The 25,824-nt window shown below is 46.1% G+C and overlaps 1 protein-coding gene across 11 annotated transcripts in view; it reads right to left on the bottom strand.

Moving 5' to 3' along the window:
- Positions 1-25,824, bottom strand: part of PLA2G2C (phospholipase A2 group IIC) — a 91,421-nt gene that overhangs the window by 56,232 nt on the left and 9,365 nt on the right. For 2 of the 11 annotated variants that reach the window (XR_007408748.1, XR_007408722.1), the window contains 2 exons: positions 25,252-25,472; positions 24,386-24,560 (listed from right to left, as the gene is read on the bottom strand). The gene's annotated coding sequence lies outside the window, so the exon portion shown is untranslated. Of the gene's footprint in view, positions 228-2,577; positions 2,998-6,510; positions 6,725-9,864; positions 10,014-14,498; positions 14,625-19,032; positions 19,223-24,385; positions 24,561-25,251; positions 25,473-25,824 lie in introns of those variants that run through there. The other 9 variants (XR_007408728.1, XR_007408717.1, XR_007408713.1 and 6 more) reach the window with 8 other exon arrangements.

Below are 25,824 nucleotides of genomic sequence, written 5' to 3'. Positions count from 1 at the left end.
GGGAATTTTAGCCTTCAAAACCACAAGCACCAAATTCCAACCGCTAAGATTTAAAAAAAAAAATCAAGCACAGAGGAAAGAAAACGTCTTTATTTATTTCCTAAACTCTCTCCTTCAAAATAATTTCTCTTTCTCTTCCTGGGTTTGCAGCAGTCATAAAACTGGCATCAAATAAATTATTTGGTAAGGCTCCTCATAGAAGCAAGAATTTTCCACACACGTGTCAGCTGAAAAAAAAAAAAAAGCCAACCTGAAACTAGGTTAGTAAATGCTTTATTCGTTGTCTTACTGGGGAGACAATATTTCAGATCGCTCTGAAGGAACTGCTCCAAAACCTGTCAGTTTGCAGGGGATTATGTGCAAAAGGGGGATGGGGCATACATGTTTGCAAACAGTCCTGCAATTGCGCATCACAAGGTATAATTTGGCTATAAAAATCAAGGCCTACTGATTTCGACATAGACACGAAAAATGCCCTTAGCGGTCTTGATACATCATGCTTCGGTCATTCAGAAACGTTGCCGGCATGCATCCACTTAAGTGTTTTCCTGGTTCTTCCTGTTTTGGGTTTCTCTTTGAGGTCACCTGAGATGGTCACAGGAGTCCGGCACTGGTCACCTCCTGCAGTTGTAGTGTGCACATGTAATGGGAGGATCTCACTGATTGGCTAGCCCCGGGCCTTAATCCCTGTACCCAGATATTATAACCTCACTCCACATCCAGAATTTTCTAAGCTACGAGTGTAGATTGAAAGCAAGTTCAATCCATTTGGCTACACCGGATGGAACCCTAGAGAGCATGAGAATGTACAAAACTGAATGTACAAATAAGAATGTACAAAAATGTACAAAAGCCCTCAGAAGGCCTTGTGTGAATCCAGGGGAGTGTGGGGGAGGGGGGGATAGGTATCCATTCATCACAAAACTTTCACTGATTTGTGTTTTCAACAAATCAAAGTCACTACTACATAGAAATGTCTTGTTTGGCTTGCCCCTACATGTCACAAGGGTGATGACAGAGATGAAGTTGACTGAAGATCATCTTGAAGTTATGATGCCATCACAGCGTCCTACTCCTACACCAATCAGCCCTGCCAGTGGCAGGTGGGTGTGCAGACCACCTTGCACATGGCCTCAGGGAGGGTCTTTCTCTGTTCTGAGTCTCTGTTTCCTTACTTGTAGAGTGGGAGTGAAGGACTCTCTCCTTACAAAGGTTTTCTGGCTGGTGCACGTGGGTGGCTCAGCAGTTGAGCAACTGCCTTTGGCTCAGTTCGTGATCTCGGGGTCCTGGGATCAGGCCCTGCATCAGGATCCCCACAGGGAGCCTGCTTCTCCCTCTGCCTCTGTCTCTGCCTTTCTCTGTGTCTCTCATGAATAAATAAATAAAATCCTTAAAAAAAAAGAAGGTTTTCTGGCTGAAAAGACAGTTGTCAAATGCTGAGCATGCAGATGTGAGCTCCTATCTCCTCCATTCCTCGCCTCTTTCTGCTCAGTCGCTCTCTTCCTCTTCTCCTAGAAACACATTCTTTAACCTCTGAAGTCAGAAAATATGTTTTCATTGATTTAACTGAGATCAATTGAACCTGAAACACAAGGCCATTGGTACAATTTCTCGGGTATAATTTTCATGGGCTTTAGGCTTTCCTGGAAGTCTCATAATTCATATGTAAACAATTGAGACTTCAGGAGCTCACTACAACAGTCTAAAAATGAAGCCCTGAGAATAATGGCTCATTGTCCTCATTATTCTAGGACTTTCACAGAAGCTCTTTATCCTGTCTCTTGTCATAGAACGTCAAATGGTGGGTACCTTTCTCTCTCCCTCCTCTTGCCTTCTGTGCGTTATCAGCCTTGACAATAGCACATATTACAAGACGGGCGGGTGCCCTTACTCAAGGGCATAAGTCGAAAACAAAATCGCTAACGCAATTCACAAGTTTGACAGACTGACTTTTGGAGCCAAAACGGGAGATGCTCTAGTTATTGGTGCAAATGACAGGACTGCCCATCCTCCCCAAAAACTGAAGCATTAAAAAAGCAAAAACCAAAAACAGGCAGCTCACTTGGAGGGCTATTCACAGCACTGGAGGGCTTACAGGCCACTTTCCAGCACAGTGGGAGAGAGTGGAGAGAGAGAGAGAGAGAGAGAGAGAGAGAGAGAGAACGAACACGGGAAAGGGAGAAATGAGGGAGCAGGCAAAAGGCCAGGCCCTGGAGAATACCCGAATTGAGAGGCAGGAGGAGGAAGAGGAGGCACAGAGCAACTGAGGGCAAATTCTGAGAGAAGCAGGTGAACCAGAAGAGTGTGATTTCAAGGAGACCGAGGAATCTGGGAAAATGAAGGTGCTTTCGACGGCACCTGCAACTAGTGATGCAACATTCACTGCCCGTTGCCATGTGCCAAGCTCTATTCTAATGCATCAGCCACCTCGCCTGCCACAGCCAATGAGATGGAGGCTACTGTTATGCTCCTGTTATAGATACTGAAGCCGGGGTTGTGGGAAGGCTGATCAATCCGCAAGAGCCCACCACTGTGAGACGTGGACAGTAAGATTCTAATCCAGGCCCCATGGCTCACCAGCAAGTCTCTGTCTCCCATTAGCCAGATGCAGGCTTATGCCCCCGGTGCTGGGGCATCAGAGTATGGACATCTACACTGGATATATTTCCGCTAACAGCTTGATTTCCCAGGAAGCAGATCCAGAGATAGAGATTTGTACAAGAAGGTTTACTGGAAAGGGGGCTCTGGACCACCCCTGGTGAACACTGAAGATGGTCGGAGGAGGCAGAGGAGAGTCAGGTGCCCATCTCACGGAGCTGAGAGCTGGGGTGGCTCTACAGGGCCTGATTTCAGTCCCAAGCTGGCTCCTGCAGAATCTAAAAGGAAGAGATGGTTTCCGAGCATGGTGCATGACAGGGGGTGGCCTCCCAGCCCTGTCACCGTTGGATGTGTGATCTCCATAACTTGCTGAACTTCTGTGCATCTCCATATCTTCCTCTGTGAAAAAAGATGATAAAGCCCATTTCATGGGAATGTAAAGAAGTGCATGAGATAGTGTACCTAAGTCCATGCTACTAAAAAAGGTTTCTTCCTCAGTTTTGTAGAAACCCACTACTCCATTGAGAAGGAATGAGCAAGGTGGAACTGGAATTCATATAGCACAACCTCACTGGAGGCCCTCAGGGCAATACCTGGTCTTGGCCACACAGCCTTATCCTTTGGAGGTTTGTGTCATGGAAAACAACTACTTCCTGTCTGCCAGGTCCCTTCCTGCATTGTCAGGCAAAACCCAGAAGGAGGATGGCAGGCAATTCCTAGAATCACTCCGCTCCAATATTCCCAAGCCCAAGAAAGCTGGTCTGATGAGTCTGGCCAGAAAGAGGAAGAAAAGGCCACACAGCAGAGCATAGTAGCCTCAGCAAAGGCCAGATGCCATGATGTTTTCTCTCATGGGAATGGTAACAGGCAGAAAGCCCAAACCTTTCCTAAGGAAGAAAAACAAAAACCCCTCACCAGGCTATAATACACGATTGGTTGGAGATGACCAACCACTACAAACGGTAAAGGCACTCTCAATCTGTGAGGGACATTATGTTCCCATCACATAGCCAAGACGCAAGGGGTTGACCCAGGTCCTCAAAATTATATCCGTTTTCAGGACGGTGGGGCTGGGAAGGGCAGGAGGATTTAGAGAAGCATCTAGGGCCAGTCTGGAGGGGAGGAGGGTCAAGAGAAAACTATTATTTGATGAGCAGGTAGTGAGTTGCTAGATACTCAAGCTTTAGCTCATTTCATCTTCAAGAGAACCCTGTGAGGGAGGATAAGCATCATCCCTGTTTCTCAGATTGGAAAGTGAGGGACAAAAGGTGAGCATTTCCCCACATTTACCACAGTAAGTGATTTAATGGAATAATTGGGATTTGAACTAGGGCTTCTCCTCTTTCCACTGCTCCAGTGTCTCCAATCACTGACCTTGGCATGCCTAGGACAGCACCTGACCCAGGACAGGTCCCGCCACCTTCTCCCCTCTGCCTGTTGCATCACATACCCAGCCAGTCTTCCTTCTAGCAGGGAGGCAGCAGGTGCACAGCCACAGCTCAACATCCAGCGGCGGTGACTGCCATCCACATGGATCCCCTTCCTGGCCAATTGCAGGCACCCAGGCCACCCATCTCCCCAAGGGTGTCAGGGCCTCCTCGGCTGCTAAGGATCTTGACAACCAAATGAGCTCCATGACCATGAACTTGTAACAGAAAACTCAAGCAAGCTCTCTGACACCCCCGGGGTAGACCCCATCCTCGAGGTTGTTGAAGTCTGACACATTTCTCTCATGTTCTATTGAGAAAGACCTTGGTTCTAACTCTATCTTTTATCATTTATTAGATGCATGATCTTGGGTAAAGGATGTGACGACCTCTCTGAGCCACCATCATCCATAGTATGGGGCACCAACAGCTCCCCGCAAGCCCCTCACGTGGCAATGTTTCCCTCAGCAGGAGACACAGAGACAGGTGAAAAAAAAATAGCAGGTGGCATCCTGACAGGGCGTCGAAGAACATGGCATCACACATGAGGACCTTCTCTTCCAGGCGTTCCAGTTGAGGCCAGAAGAACTACCTGTCTGGTTCCAGCATGTCTTTACTGACTGCTTCTCTAACACCTGCTAATCTCCCTTTTGAACAGAGAACAGGCCTCAGGGCCAGAGCATCATCTGGCTGGACCCTGACAATACTGCTTTGTTTTTATTGTATTTATATTCCTGGTCACCTTCTGTTTATGGTAAAAGATGCTGGCTTTCAATTTCCAGTGATGGCAACAGCTTTTTATTTTTCAAGTGCGCTTATTTAAGTAATAATGGGAATTGATTTTAATGACAGCTAAGTAAGACAGTGCTATATAGGTGGCATACAGAAAGTGGTAAAAATCGTGAAGATAGGACGCAAATGACTGAATTTTGGAGAACACTGTTTAAGAGATTAGAGGAGGCTGCCAATTGGCTAGCACACTTCTCCCCCGCCCCGACATGGTGGGTACTCAATAGATACTAGCTATCATATTATAATTTTTTTATTATTATCAGCCTTGGAGTTTAATTGCATAGCTCACTGCCAAAGTACCCAGGAGCTCCAGTTGCTTTTTCGTGGTGCTCTGGCACAGACACAGCAGCCTTCCTAATGAAGGAGGAGAGAGAGAAAAGGAAACCTGATAAAGATTTGAATCCATAGCTCAGTTCTGTCACTTGCTAGGTACATAACCTTGGATAAGTCAAGTAACCCAGCCAAGTTCAAACTCTCTGTGATAATAGCTATCCCTTCCTAAGCGTTTATTATATGCCAGGGCACGGCGTGAAGGGCTTTACGGTAACCATCCTGCTGAAATCCCACAGCAATCCTATGGAGGGGGGATTATTACGTTCATTATACAGGTAGGGAAATAAAGCTCAGAGAGGTCACTTGGGGTACTTGAGGTCACACAGCTGTGAGTGGCAGTGCCAGCATTCAATCCCAGGTCTTTCAGACTCCACGAGTTGGTAGGGGGATTAAAAGATGCAGTAGAGAGCAGGTGCCTTTTGCACGACGGACATTTGACAAACAGCTGTACCCCAACATTTAGAGCATCCCTGGCTCAGGCATCAAAGGAATGTTATTTTCTGAAAATGGGTTCAAGAGATGCAGAGGAGGAAAACAGAACGAAACAGCTGCTCAGGGAGAAATCTGCGCGCATCCGAACATCATCGGAACATCCGGCTTTCAGCATCAGCAGCAGGGATGGAGCTTGCACTTCCCTGGTGCTTGGCCTTGAAGAAAGACAGCTAATGAGGATGAGCCAGGGTGGGTGCACAGCACACATCTGCTCCCGCCAAGCACGCTTTCACTTGAAATGCTCAGGGCTGACGAAGAGAGCACGGTGGGGAGGCATTACCCACATCCACCACAGAGCAGGGACCAACTAGGGGAATATTGACTACACAGGGCTGGGGTCGGGGGGGGGGGGGGGGTGCTGGAGGAGCGCTGCAGTCAGAGCCCTGCTCCCCAAAGAGCAAGGACAGGTGTAGACACAGTGTGATTAAGAGGGAGAGGGGAGGTGTGCAATTCACTGTTGTCTGCGCTTAACAAAGCACCTGCAGAAGCAGAAAAGGGCGCTGCTTCAAACAAAAAGCCTGTTTGATACGGGTTCCCACGTGTAGGGGCTTATGCTATATAATTAATGACATCATTATTATGAGGAGGAAATGCTTGCATTTAAAAAAGTCACTGTAAAGAAGAGTGTCTTAAAACTTCCATATGCTGGGGTGCTTGGGTGGCTCAGTTGGCTAAGTATCTGCCTTCTGCTCAGGTCATGATCCCAGGGTCCTGGGATACATCAGGCTCCTTGCTAGGCGAGGAGCTTGCTTCTCCCTCTCCCTCTTCCCCGGCCTACTTGTGTTCTCTCTCTCTCTCTCTGTCAAATAAATAAATAAATCTTTTAAAAAAAATAAATAAAACAATAAATAAATAAATAACACTTCCATACACTTGTGAGGATTTTTCAATTCTCAGGAAAACGAAGGCCTGAAAAGAAAGAACATAGTTCATCGGAGGGGGCACTCAACCAAAGTGGCCACAGGATGCTGCAATGAGTGTGGGGGGCCAGGAAGATGGAGCAGCAGGCTAGAGTTTCTCTCTGCTTAGCCAGGAGCATCTTCACGGGAACAGGAAAGGAAGGCGAATCGGCTGACTGGAGGCTGCGTGGCAGAGAGACAGGGAAAAGACATCTCCTCAGAAGCATTCAGGAAACGGCTCCATTAATGTTGAAGGGCATGAGCTGATAAATGTTGATTATACTGGCGTGTGTGCATATTATGCAAATGAACCCAGAGGGGACCGATAATGCTTCAGGGTCGCAGCCTGTCATATTCTAGTACCTTGCATTTTGAAAAGGGTTAAGGATGGCTGACTCAGTCCTTAAAATACCTGAGTGGGAGTCAACAGTTTTAAACACCGTTATTTCAGATCTGACTCATTGCGGGCAACATTAATTTCCTATTTACAGAAACCACTTTCCAGCACATCATAGATCCTATTTATTCAATTTACCACCTGCATACCTGTCAGATGTTCCCGATGTCCAGAGGCTTTGCAAATACTAGTCTTCCCCACACATTTGAAAAAGCTATGCTCTTTCAATTACAGTCTGAAAATGTTTGTCTCAATCACGTTAAATTAATAGGTGGGCCATGAATTGTTAAAAAGACTTAAAAGCGCCGGAGGCGGAGGGTGGGGGGGAGGGAGGAACCTGTATCAAAGTAGATTAATCTGTCAGATGGCAATCTTTCCATGAGAGTGTCCTGCATGGGCCCATCCCCCTCTCGGCCAAGGTCATCACAAAACAGTTCATCATCCTCATTCACAAATATGTATTTATTTTTTTTAACAAATATGTATTTAATATTTCCTTGGTTCTATGGAGTTTGCAGAAAGTTGAGAGCTCGGGGATCGCACCAGCTCTCAAGAGATTACATCAGTAGATAGAAAACCGTTTAGAAAGATTTGCATCACTTTCTCATGGGAGACTATGCAGTAGAAGAAATGCCTGGAGGCAGAAAGTAAAAACACATTATACAGATTCCTTTCCGCTCTCCTCAGGCTCCTCCTCCTTAAATTGGATGAGTATGGACTACAGCTTTTCTTGTCTAGCCAGTACTTACTTATTAAAAACTTCACCAGAGGTACCCTGCACTTTGTACTAATGTGCCTCTTGGTGCTATTACAAAATGAGGTGGGTTGTTTTTTTTTTTGACAAGTATGCATTTAGAGGCTAAGAGATAAACTGAAGACATTGACACGTCTGCCAAGGGCCGTGTGTCTTTTTTAAAGAGACATTTACAGTAGCCTGCTCGCTTCCCCATCTTTTATTCTTCCTTTATTGTGGTTGTGATGTTATTTGTGCAATAAATAAAAATGATGAGAAAACTAAAAAAGAATCTGCTGGTCTTTTGTTTTTTAACCCACTTAAAAAAAAAGATTCATTTATTTATTTTGGAGAGTGAGCGCATGCACATGTGTGCCTACAAGCAGGTGGGGGCGGGAGGGTCAGAGGGACAGAATCTGAAGCAGACACCCTGCTGAACGGGGAGCCCCACGTGGGGTTCGATACCCACCACCCTGAGATCATGACCTGAGCTGAAAGCAAGAGTTGGATGCTTAACCAACTGTACCACCTAGGCACTACTAATTTTTATAACAATAAATCCAGAAAGAATGAAATCCCCATGAGCCTAAACAGGTAGAAGATCCTGCCAAATTCACAACCTCTTCCTCCAAATATACCGCTGCAACAGTTTCTAAAATGTAATGAATCTTCTGCTTAAATGGCAGCATGTGACCAAGATGTGGACAAGGAGACAGGTATGCTCCTAGGCAACCTGTATCCATCCCAGCTCCTTCCGGCCCTTCTGATGGATCTCTGTGGAGACAACCCAGCAGATCTGCGGAGGCCTCTGGCAAGCAGAGGACTGTAAGAAGCTCTTTGATGGTTGCAAAGAACTGAATGGCAGAGTCGCAGGCTCTCAGGCCACTGCAGCAATCAGAATGAACAACCCCAGCAGGGCACTGCTCCCTGCTGCAGTCCGTTCTTACATCACTGGACTGACCCTCCCTCCTGTTCTGAGCATTCACTGGTTTGGGGCCCAGACTCCAAGTACCCTGCTTCCGGCAACAATTCTCTTTTTATTTGGAAATTTGCTCCTCCCTGGTCTCCTTCACTGTGGTTTGGTCTGGGAGGATTCTACCCTGAACTGGGGAAGCAGGGCTGTGAATTTGAACTTCAAACTGCATAGGCCTAAGCTACCTGGCACACTGCATCCCTCTGGTAACAAATACTGACTGGTCCTGAGAAGGGGCATCTGAACCAAACCAGGCTGTCCCAGCTGACTAGATTCAATTCCAGGTATTAGAGCCACCAGGAAAGATGATGATTCCCTTCTCCTGGACTTCAGTCTGGAAAGATGTGATCCTGGAGCTGCTGCAACCATTCTGTCACCATGATGGAGAGCCTACTGGAGGAAAGAGCCTACTAGAAGGATGCTGAGCACAGAGATACAGGAAGAAACCAGTTACACCAGTTGAGCTTTTGGATCAGGCTATGCCTAAAGTAAAATCTATCCTTGGACTTTCCAGTTGTATAAGCCAATAAATTCCCTTTTGTGTAAGCCTATTTGTTTTTTATTTTGTTTGTTTTATTTTTATTTTTATTTTATTTTTATCTTTTTAAATTATTCTTTCTTTCTTTCTTTCTTTCACTTTTTTATGTGTAAGTCTATTTGGAATGGGTTTCTCTCACTGGAAACTGAGTGTCCCATTGATTTGCTACTGATTTGCAAACGGTTAGCACTCGGGCTCAAAAAATACCAGTGGTTTCTTCCTGTCTATAGAACAAAGTTTAAATTTCTTAGCCTGTCACCCAAGGACACCCACAAGATAACCTTGACTTAATCCCCAACCTGTATTTCCAATTGCTTCCTTATATGAAACTCTCCTGTCAAACTGTCATGCTCTTTGTCCCCTGAATATTCAGAGCCCATAGTCACCTTTGAAGATTCTTGTTTTCCTCTAAGAAATAACTCAAGTCTCAGCTGCCGGAGGCCTCAGTGATTCTTCTGCCTCTGAATTCTCATCACATTCATCTTACTGCTCATTCCTTCAACCATTATTTTTTTTTCCTTCAACCATTATTTAATGGATGTCCATGTATGGTAGGCACAGTCCTGGGTGCTCAGGAGACATGATGTCTAGTCTCAAGGAGCTCGCAGACTAGTGGGCAAATCAATGGTCAAATATTTATGGAAAGAGTACTATATAATTACATTTAAGATAAATAGCTCACCCCCTAGAAAGGTCAGGGTTCCATAAGAAAGTATGGTGTTATCAGTGGAGCTGGAGAGAATTATATGGGTCCAGTTACATTTTGAAGGCAGAAACTGCATGACTTCATGATTTGTTGGATGTGGGCAGAGGGATGCGAGGTACAGGAGACTGCAAGGAAGATGGAGGACACTGGATGTAGAACAGGTTTGGAGGAAATAGTGGCTTGTTTCAGATAAGTTTAATTAGAAGCAGTCGTGAAATAAATGCATTTGTTAAATAGTTGCGTGTTCAAAGTTTAAAAGAACAGTCTAGACTTCGGATATACGTTTGGGAGTCTCTGGCATATACTGGGTATTCAAAGCCAGGGAGGTGGGTGGGCTCATCCAAGGAGACAGTAAAGCTAAGTGATGACCTGGGGCCATACCACAGAGCACCTCAACTTTTATAGGATTAGTTGTTGGGATAGAGGCAACACAGAGAGGATGGAGACCCTGAGCTTCCCAGGCAGATTGACACCTCTTGGGTGCAGGAACCCAGCCTCGTCTATCTCTTTGATGAGACAGTGCTTTGAACTCAACATGTATTAAAGAAATGCTCAGTGTAGATTACACCAAAGAGTGGCATCGGGCTGAGAATCAGAAGACGTGTATCCTAAAATTTTATGATTCTGGGTGAAAACCTCAATCCACACTCATGATTTAACAGTAAGTGACAGGCCCTGATTCATTCCGCTAGTATTAAATAGAGCCTACAGACACAAAAGCTGGATAGGGTCAGGAACAGTAAACATAAAGGTGAGAAGGGAAGGAAAATTAGGCGTTTCCCATCTTATTTCATTATCTGATTTAAGCCTCACTACATGCCTAGGAGGAGCACACCTGCAGAAGACACCTTTACATGTGACGGCTGAACAAACGGAGGTGCATGAAGTCTTAGAAACGTAGCCACTAAGCAGCAGGACCAGAATTCAAACTCAGATCTTCTGCTCTCCCAAAGCTGTGTTTTTTCATCTACTGTACGGTGTCCCTGAATCCCTGCTCAACAACACATAATGTACAAGAAAGTTAACTAACAATGCAAAGTGGTCTATGATTAAATGTCAAGGTCAGAGCAGCGGACTGTGAATGCTACCGTTTAAAGAAAAAGAAGATCAGTATGATACAGATGGGGAGAAAAGTGCAGTAGTTGCACTGTGCCTTGAAATAACAGTGTAACAGAGCCTGAGGGTCAACTCTTATGGGACAGGGCGGCAAAACCCAAAGCCCACTAACAAGAAAAACACATTTAAGGCTCAGAAATTCTCTTCTGTCTCATATAGCTCCTTTGAGACCGTGTTCCCAGATGCAGGGGAATGTCTGTCATGGTGGAGGGTGGCCCGGGAGCAGGTAAAGTACTTAAATTACTTTTTTTTTTTTTTTTAATGACCAGTAAGGGTCTGGGAAAGCATGTAACTTTGGCTCTAAACGGCATTCACTGAAGACACAATGCTAATCACGAGTACAATAAAACGACCCATGGTTTTTTATAAAATAATGGAGGTTGTCTGTGAAATCTCCGCTAATGCCTAATTTAACCCGACTTGTAGGAGATCCCCCATCACAGTCTTTTCCCCTCAATACTGTAAGCTCCTTGAGAGCAGGGACCACATATATCATGGTCATAGACCTTGATGGCTCGGCACTAGGACGCGGAGCTTGATGGCACAAGGCCGTGGACCTTGATGGCTCGGCAGAAGGCCACGGACCTTGATGACACAAGGTCACGGACCCTGATGGCCCGGCACAAGGTCACGGACCTTGATGGCCCGGCACAAGGTTGAGGAGCTTGATGGCCCGGCACAAGGTTGAGCTTGATGGCCCGGCACAAGGCCATGGAGCTTGATGGCTCGGCACAAGGTCCCCGGACCTTGATGGCACAAGGTCGTGGACCTTGATAGCTCAGCACAAGGTCTTGTCCAACTCAGCTGTTGCACGAACACGTCCTAAACTACTAGAAAATAAATGTCATATGTCCACAGATGGAGCTCCCAGGCTTGGGAACGAAAGGAGGAAGGAACGAGAATGGCCAAGGGTGTTTTTTTCCCAATCACTGCTTCTTGTTCGTTTGCTTTTATCAACCAAGGGGCGAAGGAAGGAAAGCAGGAGCCAAGTGTTCCATGTCGGCATCAACAATTTTCAACCTCCCAAACCAAATTAGGAGATCGAAATCCACTCCCAACCTGCCAGGGAACGACTTAGAGCAGTGCAAATGGCCAGGTCGCTCCCCTCCCGGGGCAGGAGGGGTCAGGATGCACTGCGGAGTGGGGGGGGGGGGGATCCTGAGGCCAGGAGACGGCAGCGCTTGAACTCCGTCTTTCTTAATAAAAACGAAAATGCGAGTTCCCACGAGCTCACATCTAGGACAGGAGCGCTTTCTCTTGCATGATCTCATCTGGTCTCCCCAGGACGATCTCAGGAGCAAGCTGCACTTAGCACAGTGCCTGGGGCGGGGGGGGGGGGTGTCCCCGAATGCACGAGGCCAGACAGGAGCAGGAGCCCACAGATGAGGAATCCAGGCTCAGACACCAAAAAAAGGAAGCTAAGGCGTCCCCGCAGCGCTCCCGGGAGGGCCGGGCTCAGTCTGCCGGGCTGCAGAATGGGCGCGCATGCGCAGCGCCGATTCTCTCTCCGAGGGGTCCGCTACGCGCGACACCCACGGCACTTCCGGTTCCACATCTTCCAGCGCTGCTCCGGGGTTTCCCCCTCGCGCTCCGCTCCCCACTCCGCCCCCGCCTCACCCCCACCCTCCGCGGCCCGTTCCGCCCCAGCCCGCCGCGTCCGCACGCCGGGAAGAAGGACCCCCGGACCCCGGGACCTCCCACCCCCCGGGCTCGCCCGCTACTCCAGGCCGGTGCGGACTGCGCCTGCGCAGGAGGCGCCTCCCTTCCCGTCCGGGTGGGAACTCGAGCCTTGCACTTCTGTTCCGGAACCAAACTCTCCGGCCGTGTCCTCTCTCTAACCCTCAGAGCAACCTCCTTAGCTCCTTGCGATGCAGATGCAGAGCCAGACTGCCCGGGTTCAAATGCCAACTTTACCACCTGCTACCTAGGTGATGTTAGGCCTCAGATTCCTCACCTATAAATGTGAATTTTAAATGTGTAAATCGCCTACACTGGAACCATGTCTGGCACACAGTAGGCATTATATAAATATGAATTGTTATTATCCCCAATTTTTTTACTGGACAAACAGGTTAGCAATTGCATTTTTGGCATTCACATTTCTATGATGATGAGACTGGCCCTCCTCTCTCATAATGACCAAGAAGTCTTCTCTCCTTTGCCTGAATATGTCACCACCCCTCCTAATCTGCTGACCGCAGGAATTGTTCCAAAGAAAGGGGTCTTAGGTGGTGCTTGCATATACAAGGAAGCCTAAAGTTTTCATGTATTAAGACACTGAAGTCAACTGTCACTCAACATTTGGCTAACGGTGACTGGTAATACTTCCTTCCTTTGTACAGATTTTTCAATAAGCATAAAAAGCCTTAGTTTGAGTTCTGAGTCTGTGGTCTTACTTTTCACAAAACTTGCAGTAAATTGCAAAAATGCATGCATCCCTGCATGCATTTCCCTTTGCAAAATGTGTTTGAGGGATGGAGTCTATTTCTCTACCCTGTGAATCTGGGCTGGCCTTGGGACATGCTTAACAAAAGGTAACAGAAGTCTCATCTCACTGTGGAAGTTCTGAGCCTGGACCTCAGAAACTGTGTAACTCCCACTCTCTTTCTTCCTCAATGCTAGGATGACCAATTATCCCGATTCTCTCAGGAGTTTCCTGTGATCTGGGATTTTCATTGCTAAAACCAAGATAATCCCAAGCAAAGCAGCATGGCTGATCACCCTACCTGCTGCCCTGAAGCTGCCATCATCCTTGAGGACAAGAAGTCCTGAGGGGAGAATGGCTCAGTCAACATCCAACACCACAAACATTTGGCTCTTCCAGTCCTAGACTACTTGCCAGATGATAGAAGCCACATGAGTTAATTCAGATGAGACCAGCAGAACCACCCAGCTGAACTTATCCCACATTTCTATCCTACATAATTGTGAGCAAATGCAATGGTGATTGTTTTAAGCCACATAGTCTTGGTTTATTACACAGCAACAAATAATTGATACAATACTCTAACCACTTAACTATAGGGCCTTAGCCTAAGGCCCCACATGTCCCAGCAAGGATAATAGGTGATTTAATCACCTCTTTTGCTTTGTCCATAGATACTTATTCTATGTACGAAAGCTTTGTCCCACTTTCTTACTGAACCAACAGATAATTAATACACTAGCTTCTGGGTTGTGCTTTTTGGAAGGCTCTTCAGCATGAACTATTTCAGCATCTGAGCATGCTTTTTTTTTTTTTCCAAAAAAATTTCGTGTGCCTCTCCATCTGTGTCAGGCACAGTCCGTGACACTGAAGATACAGTCATGAGCAAGACAAAGTCCTTGCCCTCTGGTGGAAGAGACAGATGCCAAAACAATAATTCTGTAAATATAGCATCGGATAGTAAGAAATGCCACAAGGAAACAAAAAGCTCAGTATGAAAATAGAGAGTAACAGGTAAAGGAGAAAGGCCTCCCATTTCAAACAACAGCGTTATAAATGAACTAATTACCAAGGAAGAAAAATTGTAGCCATTGTCCAAAGTTTAGGAGATGCCAGGGAGCTGTTCTTTCAGCACCTCTCCTCTTAGCTGAACTCCTTCCTTCATTGGGCATTTCCTGTGGTGTGGGATATTGCTCTGGCCAAGTAAGAGGAGACAAAGATAAGTAAACCATGGACCCTTTCCCCAAGAGAATTATACCTGGGAACATCACAAAAAATGCACAATACCATAACATGTTAATTTTGCATGTGCCATACCAGAGCAGGGAAGTGTACAGATATCTGTTTCCTTGCCTGTGCTCTCCCACCACATCTGGTCACTTTTGCACCCTCCAGGAAATCCTGATTTCTTTTAGTTTCTTAAATGTTTGTGTCCTTCCCACTTAGGACCTTTGCTCATGCCTCAGCCTAGAATGCTCCTCTCCTCTTCCTTCATCCACTTACCTTAGCTTTCACTGAGATGCCATTTTTTAAAGGAATCTGGCCACAGACTGCCTAGATTGTCAATGTATCGTTAACTGTAAGCAACAATGCCATATAACAAATAGCCACAACAATCTTAGCAGCTTACATCGATGAGCGCTTACTGAACTCGCAAGGGTGCAGGTTAGCTAGATATCAGCTGACCTGGGTTGGGATTGGCTGGGATCAGCTCTGCTGATCTCATCTGGGCTCTCTCACTCACTTCTTTTTATAGCACATCCACTTCTTTAGTGACCAGCACACGTATATTTTTCTAATAGGGAGTGACCCACCCATGTCATGTCACATCTCTCCCTTCCTTTGCCCAATTACATATTTCCTGGAAGTCCCCCAGCATGAGGATCATGTTCATCACACCTACTATATCACTTAGAGCATGTGGTGTGTCTCCTTGAATGGTCTTTAAATTACCACTTGCTAGAAAAATGGATGGTATGATGCTGTGTACTTAGTAATCAGGATATTTAGTTCATGAAATGTTTTTCTGAAAACTCAGTGCTTGAGCATTGTTGGTAATTTTCCTCATATGCCTCACTGATGCATGGTGGGAGGAAGTTGAGCTTTCCAAACATAAGTTTACTTAGCCTTTAATGAGGCTGCCTCCAAAAGGCTGCCCATCCACATGAGTATTGGGGTTTGAGAATCCCACCTTGGTTTGGTGGGGCTTCAAGGCATCATAAACAGGAAGTTCAGTGGACTCTGTTTCAGTTTCTATAGGTTCCTGGGTAGGCCTGAAGTATGTGAGCATCTCTCATTCACCTTTAAGACTCAAAGGTCCTTTAGTCTAGACTCTGCTTAGCTAGAATGTCTCCCTTGGGGTGGCTCTGCTCCACTACCTCCCAACCTCCTGCTAGGAGGCATATTTTCAAGGTGATAGAGAGGCACAAAAATGTAAATTGGAACACACAAGACCTGTCATGTCTACACTTAGAATTGGCTCACTGTCATCTCTACTTCATCTCACTGGCCAAAGAAAGTCACATGGCCAAGTCAAAAGTCAACAGGATGAGTAGTGAGAGAAACTTCCAAAGTCACATGACAAGGTTGAAGCTATAAGGAGACACAAAGAACTGGGACCAATGGTGCAATCTGCCATAATCAGGTTCCCTCTCACATCTTTTCCAAACACCCTCAACTTCTTCATGGGGTTCAACACACTTAAAATCGTGCTACAATGTATGCATTTATTTGTTTGCTGATTTATTTTCCCAGCAGGATAAACTCCACAAGGGTAAAGAACAGGTCAAGATTGTTCATTTCTGTTATCTATCATGGTGTCTAATGCAGTGCTTGGCACATGGTAGGTACTCAGCAGGTATTTGTTGATTGAATGAATGTGAGTGGCAGAAACAATAGTGGGAAGTGTTCACAGGAGGGAGAAATAGTTTCTGAATGAGTTGAGCAAGGCAAGCTTCTTGAAGGAAGGTGTTGTGAGTTAATAATTAAGTGCATTTCTCTCTGGATCATTCCACTCTTTCTGACTGGTTCTAAAACAGTGATTGGACATCAAATTTATTCATTCAAAACAACAGAGGGTTTGCTATTCCCCCACCCCATCCCTTTGTGTATGGTGGTGAGGCCTTTGGGAGGGTCCAGAGGCATAGCCGAGAATGCCCTGGACTAGAGCCACAAAGCTCTAGGTTTTGGCACTAGGCTTCCCATTCACACACTCTCCATTTGCCCTTTGCCTTTAGCATCCTAATCCTACAACCCTCCTTCCTCCTGGTGAAAACACTGATTTTGTTAAAATTTCTGTATCAAAAATCTTCTAATGCTTCTCATAATATCTGAAGCCCGGGTATTATCCACAGAATCCTCAGAATGGCACTTTTGTCCCAGCATCAACCTCACTTCTTGACCTGTGCCCTACCTGTCACCTAGCAGGACTGTATTACCTAGCAGGACTGTATTACCTTCGATTTCTAGAAAAGACTAAGCCGATTTTCTGCCTGGAACTTGATTCACACCATCTCCTCTGCCTGGTAGCCCTGTCCTACTCTCCCTAAAACTCTCCTGCCCCCTCCAACACCTCCTAACTTGGCACACCCCTATCTGCCTTCCATTTATTACATCCTCTGGAAAGTCTTGCCTGAGATGTCTGTAAAACTGACCTCTCCCTCCTTCATCCCTGCCACTCAGACTTCTCTTAAGGCACAGGAAATACTGCTTGAGAGTCCTTATATGACACTGGTTAAGAGCATGGATTTCAAAACCTTACTACGCCACTTACTTATAGATGATAGCCCCTCCTTTATAATGTGTGAATTGAATAGGTTAAAAGCACTCCAAATATTGCTGGTGCAGAGATGAGTGATGGTGCAATTAAGCCATTGTTTTCTTTTCTCTTCTTTTTCTCTTCTCAACATGCTTCCTCCCTTGCCTTGGCTGCTAAGAAGCTCTGACAAAGTGATAGTAATAGTCAAAACATCTCTGATTAATTCATTTGGAGAGCTTTTTGTCCAGTTATGGGGAGACAGACATTAAATCAATAATTGCACAACTAAGCAGTGAGTTCCAGCATTGATGGGTACTGTGAATAAAGAGTGTAGGTGCTATGCAAGCATAATTTGCAGAAATTAAGCTGTTTGAGGGGTAGTGTGACAGGCTGAATAATGACCTTCCAAAGATATCTACCACCTAATCTCCAGCACCTGTAAATACAGCATCTTCCCTGGCAAAAGAGACTTTGCAGATGTGATTAAATGAAGGATATTGAGCCAGATTATTCTGGATTAGCCAAGAGTGCCTAATGGAATCATTAGGATGGGTGGCCTCTAGAAGCTGGAGAAGACAAAGAAATGGGATTCTCCCCTCTAGAACTTCTAGAAGAAACAGCGCCACCTTGATTTTAGCTTGGTGAGGTCTGTTTTGGAGTACTGACCTCCAGAACTGTTAGATAATAAATTTGTGTTGTGTTAAGCCACCGAGCTTGTGGTCATTTGTTATAGCAGTCATAAGAAACTAATAGAGGTGATCAACTTAGCCCTTAGCCCATTTTTGGAAGAAAGGGAAGAAGGGAGAGAGGAAGGGAGGAGGGAAGGGAAGAGTTTAAGCCAAGGGGGGTGGGGCCAGTTAAAGGAGATGGTTCCTAGGGTCTACTGCAACCTATCAGCCTCTGACGCTGTTTGTGGGAAGCAGTGGAGGTCAGGACTTAACTAAAGAGGCACCTAGCCACCATGCTATTGCTTGCACTGCTCTATTGCAAATCACGTTTAGCCTTCATTTTAAAGCACTCAAAATCAAACCCACTGCTGGCCCCAGAGCTCTTGCAAACATATGGAATGGAGATCCCCGTGGACATATTGAAGACATTTTAAATGTAAATTAATAGTTTAACATGAGCCTGGCTGTAGTACAGTAATCCTCTGTGCCACAGAGAAGACAGATATGGGGGAAGCTATGACAGTTTGGTGGGAATGCCCAGTCATCTCTATACAGACAGGAAGCATGTCTATGTCTTGCACTGCCCGGTGGTGATTAAGACAGGATGGAGCCAGGCTGAACTTTGTTGCCAGGCAGGCCAGCGAAGGAGGGGGTAAAGCCCAAATGCAGATATGAGTGCTATATGACAGAATGTCCTAGAAAATGGCCCACCCAAATGAGGCTTGCTTAATCTCATTTTAAAATTAAAACCCCAAATTCTCTTGCTTTCTGCAGCAACAAGAGTTGCTCTCTGGATGAAAACCACTCCTGGCTTGTTGTTTGCCCCATTTCTTCTGCCAGGACTATGTCTGTTGTGAGTTCCTCCTCTTCAATTAAGGTAGTAGCAGCAAGTGCACAGCACACTCAAATTTGGGATGAGTTTAATAAAAGCGCCATTTGTGAGATGTGGGCAGGGCATGGGGCAGCATGAGGGAGAGTGCAGGATGGTGGGGCTGGTGACCTTGGGGAGCCATTACTACACCCCCGGGCTGCCAGGACAGGGCAGGGAGCCGTCAGTAAGAACACAGAGAGAACATTCTGTGGAAGCAGAGTTGCCTGAATAAAAGCTGTGGTCTTTGGAGACCAGCCAGCTGGAAGTGAAGCTGCAGGGAGGGGGCCAGGGAAATAAGTACCCCTACCTTACTCTCTTCCTTCCCTTGCTAGTCAAGGCTCAAAGAATGGCAGAAGTCATGGATGCGATCCCTGTGGTCTGGCCTTCTGGGGCAGAGAGCAGGTGGAGAGTAGGTCTGGAGGGCCAAATGGAAAGTTCCAGCACAACACCCTCTTTCCCCATTGTTGTCTAGGCATTTCTTTTCTGTTTGCTAACTCCTGTAGAGAAATGGAGCAAATCCATGTTCACCCTCAGCTACTGCAGTCTTGGAATGACATGTCTAAACAATGTTCTTGATACTGAATTTTGTCACAGATCCCCCAAATGAGTCCTTGCATTGACTTTTACTTCTGTTTTATTGAAAACATGTTCTGAAGAGGGTAGCACAGTCTCGGTCCCTGCCCCCCCCACAGACTTGAGCCCCTAAACCTTTACTCTGCAGGCTTTTTGGTCTCCCCGATGTGAAGATTATCCTCCCCAATCTTTCTCAGGCATGATTCATCTTCTGCAAGTTTGGTGTGCGTAAGATGCTTCAAAAATGCTCATTCATCAATACTCGGGAAGATTCCAAACAGAATGGGTGGTTAACATTTACTGAACACACATTAAGTGTCAGACTGTTGACCAGCTTAATCCTGACAAGAATTATGATGTCGGAGGATTATCTCAGCTTTCAGAGGAGGAAATGAGGCTCAGAGAAGGAAGCTGACCAAGGTCACATAGCCAGCAAATTAGCAGAACTAACTGACCAGAACCCTGGGATGCCTCACTCCAGTGTCTGTATCCTTCTCACTGTACCAGATGCTTTCCAAAGAAACAAATGACTCAAAAAAAGAGCTAATAGGTGAAATAAGATGCTCAGAGTAACAATAATGCCAGACACATATTGAATATTTACCATCTGCCTGGGCACTGTGATTTATATGAACTATCGCATTAAATCCTCAAATCCACCCTAACTAGCTCTGTGCTCTTGTTATTTCCACCTTGAAGTTGGGCCTTGAGTCTTCGAGGAGTTAAATGATTGTTCTGAATAAGTCATATGTTCACAATCCAAACCCCAGGCGGTTTGACTCTGGAGGTTAAGCTCTTCATGAGAATTAAAATTTCAGAGAATCAATTAAGATGAGCAAGAATTGAGGAGGGGGTGAAGAAGAAAGACCCTCCCACCCCATCACCCCTCACCTCATGTGTGGAAGCTGCAACCAGCACAGATTACCCTCCAGCATAGGATAATGTGGCTGCTTTTCACGGAGTTAAGAGTGGCAGGAGCAAGCATAGCAAGAACTGTTCAGGGAAACTTCCAGAAAGAACCTACTTCCTCAATGTTCACAAAGACAAGAAGAGACTTACTCTAACTCAGGTTTCTCATCCTCAGCACTACTGACATTTTGGGTGGGATAATTTTTTTGCTGTGGAATGGTGTCCTGCGTGCTGAAGAATGTTGAGCATCATCCCTGGTCTCTCCCCTCTGGGGGCCAATGGTAGCCCACTTGCCCAGGGTGACAACCAAAAATGTCTCCAGCCCTTTAAGATGCCACCTGGGGAGGAAAATCCCCCCTCCTCCATTGGAGAACCACTGCTCTAGCTTAGAGTGAAGGTGAAGAGTAGGAGAGAGACTCAAGTATAAACTCTTTACTTGGAATACCCAGAAGTAAAACCTCAAAATGAAGGGCTGACCTCCAGAAACAATGCAGAACCCAAGACAAGGAAAGGCATCAAGATGACCTCGTGGCTTGGTGGAAGGGGTGCAGTGACAGGCAGGTGTGTCACTTATTACTATGCAACAGTGGACAAATTGCTTCGCCTTGCAGAGTTCTGGTCTCCCAGGCTGTGAAAGGAACATAAAAATACCCACTGCATGGGGTTGTTTCAGGGATCAGATGATGCATCTAGTGTTCCTCATGTGATCGGGGTTCATGAAGTTAGTTTCTCTTTTCTCTTGTTTCTAAGACCAGCAAAGCCAAGTTCTGCAGCTAGGCCATGTGACTGCTATCCAACTTCCTGCTACATCTCACTCTGATGAAGTCCTTTCTCGCCCTCCAAACAGCTGGCCAAGGATGACTCACCACCACAGGAGAGCCATATTACAGAGAATGAAGGGGGAGGGGCATTGCAGGCAGGAAAAAAAAAAAAAAAAAAAAAAAAGGCTGTGCACCGAGGGAAGGGCATAAAGAAATTATGAACTACAGAATATGCAGCAATGGCAAGTTACCTGGGGGGCTCTAAAAGCCTCCAGAGTACAATAATCCCAACCGCTCAGGCTGAAAGAGTTTGGAACCAGACTTTGAATGTCCAGGCTTTTACTGTTTGTCTACCAAACTCCTACTCATCCTCAAGACCTGTCTCAAAGAGCAAAAATATAGAGCTAGTCATGTGTGGGTCTGAAGCATTCAGAATAGAATGGTCCCAAGAGCTAGAACTAACAGGAAGTTTGAGACCAGCTTTTGAAAGCCTAAGCCCCCATTCTATTTACATGGTAAACTATTGTCTCACTGTCATCTATCTCAAATGTCAAAATGTCATCTTTGTGATACCAACCCAGCTTCCCCAGGTAGTGTGCATACTCCATCCCTACTTTACTGTGCTTCCACCACTCTTCTAACAATATATCCGTTGTACCATAGAAGGTTGTTTTTGTGTCAGGCTCGCCTACCAGGCAGTATGCCCCATGGTGGGAAGGGACCATATGTTGTACATCTTCATACTCTGCATGCCCAGCACAGAGCCTATGTGACAGATATTGTTAGTGGCCTATTCAATATCCGTCCCTCCCATCTTCCTTTCTAACAGAATCCCTACTGGGCAATACGTTTAATTAAAAATAGTCACCTCCCCAGGCTCCTCTGAAGCTTAGGTGCCATGTGACCTGGCTTGGACCAATGAGATGCAAGCTGAGTTCCAGAGTGTGGGCTTCTAGAAGAAGCTTTCCTGATTAAGGGTCAGACCCACCTGGCTCTTTGCGTTTGGCCCCTCTTACCCTCACGCTCTCATCCTCATCTTCCTGCCAGTAACCTTAGACTACGCATGTCAAGGTGATGTGGCCATCTTGTGACCATGAGGATGAAAAATCACACTGGGGATGGCTAAGCAGACCTCTGGAAGAATCCTGAGTCCTTAAGGAGTTTCCTCAAACATCTGTGAGCTCTTGAGATTTTCCTTTTCTGGACTAGTTGTCAGATATAAAAATCAAACCCCAGTATGATTAATCTACTGAATGGGCTTCTGGTACATGCAGCCATATGCAATTGAGCCTAAATGTTGTAACTGGATGTATAAACAATGGTTAGTGAATTCTGATGATCATTTGAATGGCCAGATCTCCACCTGGCTCAGTTCAGGCCACTTGGCCTCCACTGGACCCATAACCATGCATAAGGGATGCACAACTGTGATGGAATCCTTAAGACTTTTCTTATTGGGCTAAAAATTCTCAGAAGTTCCCAGTATCCTTAATATGGCAAGGACCCCAAGGCTTTCTCCTTCTGGGGCGCCACTTTTCTTAAAAGAGGCTAATTTTGGAGACCATTCCCCACTAGTTGATATAAATTTGGGGGCAAGTGTCAGACTGTGGCGTGAGTATAAGTATTGACTTTGGGATTATTTTGATCGTTCATCTTTTCTTTCTTTCAACACCTACTGAGCAGCTGGTCTGCCAGGCAGTAGGCACTATGCTGAGAACTGGGGATATGGGGAGGGGGTTGACCAAGAACAGCCCCGCTGACAGTCTAGTGGGAGAGACAAAGCCTCCTTGAACAACAGCACTGATGAATACTTAATGATAACAGGAGATAAGTAACATATAGAGAAGATGGAGCATAATACAAGGATCTGTTCTAGCCTGTCTTGGTTTTCAGGGAAGGTTTCCTGGAGGAGGTGGAATTTAGGCTAACATTGACAGGTGACCTGTGTTCAAATATCCCTCTGTCATTTACTAGCTAATGTACCCTGGAAAAATCATTTAACTCTTCTAGGCCTCTGTTCTTACAAGTGAAATGTAGGATTCATAATACTTTCCACTCATATTTGTGAGGCTTAAATGAAATAATATTCATGGTGTCTGGGTCATAGGAAGCACCTGTTAGGCAGCTGCTTTTAGGATTTTGTTTTGGTCCAAGCTCTGAGGCTGTTGCCACCTGGGATCAGTGTGCTGGGCATCCGTGCTCAGTATGGGGCGGATGCTGGTGATCCCCACCAGTTCAAGCCTGTGAGGACTCTGATCAGGAAATCATGTGCTGAGTGAGGATGAAAACAAAGGCTCAGGACAAGGTGAAGGGTAATTAAGTCCCCAGGGCTGACTCCCGCAAGGTCTCCATTTCTAATCTCCTCCACCTCCGCCCCTTCCATGGGGTTGCTGGTTACCTCAAAGCTTGGATGATGCCAGCCTGGTGGGAGAGGGTAGTGGAGACCACCCCCGTGATACCCTGTGGAGATTTGGAGATGGTGGCTGTGAGGGGCTTCAGAGAACGGGATCAGCTCCTACCTCTGGCATCACTTCTGTCCTCCTACCTAGAGGATCGTGGGGCAGAGAAACTCAGGGAAGACAACTTCCCTTCCTTGAGCCTCAACACCCACATCTGCAAATAGTTTATTAGATGAAATCTGTGCTTCTCAAACTATACTTCATGTTAGAATCATCTGGGGGAGATTTAAAAAACCCAGAACCCAGCTGCGCCCCAAACCAACTCAGAACTCCTGGGTAGGACCCAGGCACCAGCATTTTTCAGACTCCCCAGGTGATTCCAATGTGCAGGCAGGGTTGAACTCAGGCTAGGCAGGCCCTAAGGGTCCTTCCAGTTCTGAAGTCAGATGCTACTTCTAGCTGTGTGACCTGATTGAAAGTCTCTGTGCCCCCATATCCTTATCAGTAAAGAAAGGGCGTTAATAGCACACCCCTCAACGAGGTGTCATGAGGATTAAAAGGATTCATTTCTATGCAGTGCCGATAACAGCGATGGGCACCATGGAAAGCCTCCAACAGTGGTAGCTGGAGCTGTTCTGGCTCTTATTGTGACCATGAAGAAGGAGGAGAAAGAGGAAGAGGAAGGGACTCTGTATGAGCCCTTTAACCTCCGTCCGTTCTCCCCACCGTGCCCATGACTCTCACAACAATGAAAGGAGGACACATTCAACTCTCAGGTCTTGGGGAGGCCAGGAGGCAGGGGCATGGCATTTGAGAGTGCCCCATTGACAGAAGAAAGGATGGATGAGCACAGCCAATCAACGGGGGCCTGGTGTTGCACTGCCTAGCATCTTTGGAGAACTGCTGGATGACTAGACATTACTTAGTCCTAACTTATTTAATCAATGAAGGCTCTGAGGCACAGAAAGGCTAAGTAATTCACTCAAGGTCACACAGGCTTGGGCCTAATCAGGCCTCAAATCCAGGATTGGTTTTTTTGTTTTTTATTAACTTCAGTCTAGAAGTCGTTAAAAAGAAAATAAAAACACTCTGCAGCCTCCTCTCAGAGGACAAAATCCATCAGCATTAATCAGTCCTCTTGCTTTGGCAGGAATTCCTTATCTCTTCCTTCTAAGCAGACACTGTGCCTACAGCTGAAAGAGCAATCGTGATAATTAATAATAATATTTTGCACTTAGAATTTTCCCCTGGCAGCAGCTGCTCTGAAAGCATCCACTCATTCAGCCACACGGTATCAGCCAATCAATCAGTCCCCAGGAGCTCGTGGCGCATCTGCTGCCAGCCTCTTGGCCTGTGCTGGGTGCTTGGAGGGACCCAGCAGCATAAGAAACAGTTCCAAAGCTCCAAGAGCTGGGGGAGGAAAAATAAACTCTGACAGGAGGTTGTCACTGACAGAGGCGCCAGGCCTTTGTAACATCAGCTTCTGTGCATGGTAATGAAAGCCACATACCACTGTAGGAGCTTCTGTTTGATTTACCATGCCTGGAACCGTGCCTCAAGTTCATTGGCCAAAGGTAACTAGCGTTCATTCAAGAATAATGCCAGATAGCACCCACTACACCAAGAAGATTAAATGATCTAAAGCATGTGAAGCTCTTAGAAGACCACACAAGAGAAAGCACCCCATAAACACTAGCCATTGTTGGTGCAACTCTCTGTATCAGCAAGAGTCCCACTCAGGAAACAGATGGAATGCTCAAAAGGTTTACCAGGAAGAGAATGCAATAAGGAGACTGTTTATGAGGCGTAGGCAGGATTAAGGAAAGCTATAAAGGATGGTGAAGCACCCAAGGGACAGAATACACAATAGCAGAATGCTCTTACTATTCCAGATCTTGAGGGACAAGAGAAGAGGTCATGGACGAAGGAGCTCCGCGGGGGGCTGTGGTACAGAGAAAAGCAGCCACTGACACACTCACAACCGGAGTGTGGAGGATAGAGACCTCATTTCTCTTTCTTCTTCCTTTCTAGTCCCCTCTTGGTACCTCTGGCTTGGAAGCTAGAGGCTAAGAGCAGCTGACTGGTGGGTGTGGAGTGGTCAGCCTCTGGGGACACAGAGCAGGTCAAAGAAGAGCAGATAAGAACCCAAGAAGAGGCAGGAGAAGTGAGGAGAGAACAATTAGAGATTGACCAGAGGTAAACATGAGACCAATAGTTCAATATGGTGGCAATGGTTTGGCATGACAATGTTTTCATGCCACTAGTCCTAAATCGTTGTTCTAGAATTCTGGCAAGGACCTTGAGCTGAAAACTTTAACATTTTGAAAATGTAGATCCTTTGAAATGGAAAGTAATGCAAATTTACCCCCAAACTTGGGTTTAGGAGTAGCCAAGGAGGGATACTGATAAAGCTCTTCTCACATTTATGTGGGCCTCTCTTGTGGCCCTGGTCCCTCT

This window comes from Canis lupus, chromosome 2 (genome assembly GCF_003254725.2).
Source record: "Canis lupus dingo isolate Sandy chromosome 2, ASM325472v2, whole genome shotgun sequence".
In the NCBI taxonomy this organism is placed as follows: Eukaryota; Metazoa; Chordata; class Mammalia; order Carnivora; family Canidae; genus Canis; species Canis lupus.
The sequence above is the reverse complement of the archived record's forward strand: the minus strand, read 5'-3'. Positions and strand labels throughout refer to the sequence as shown.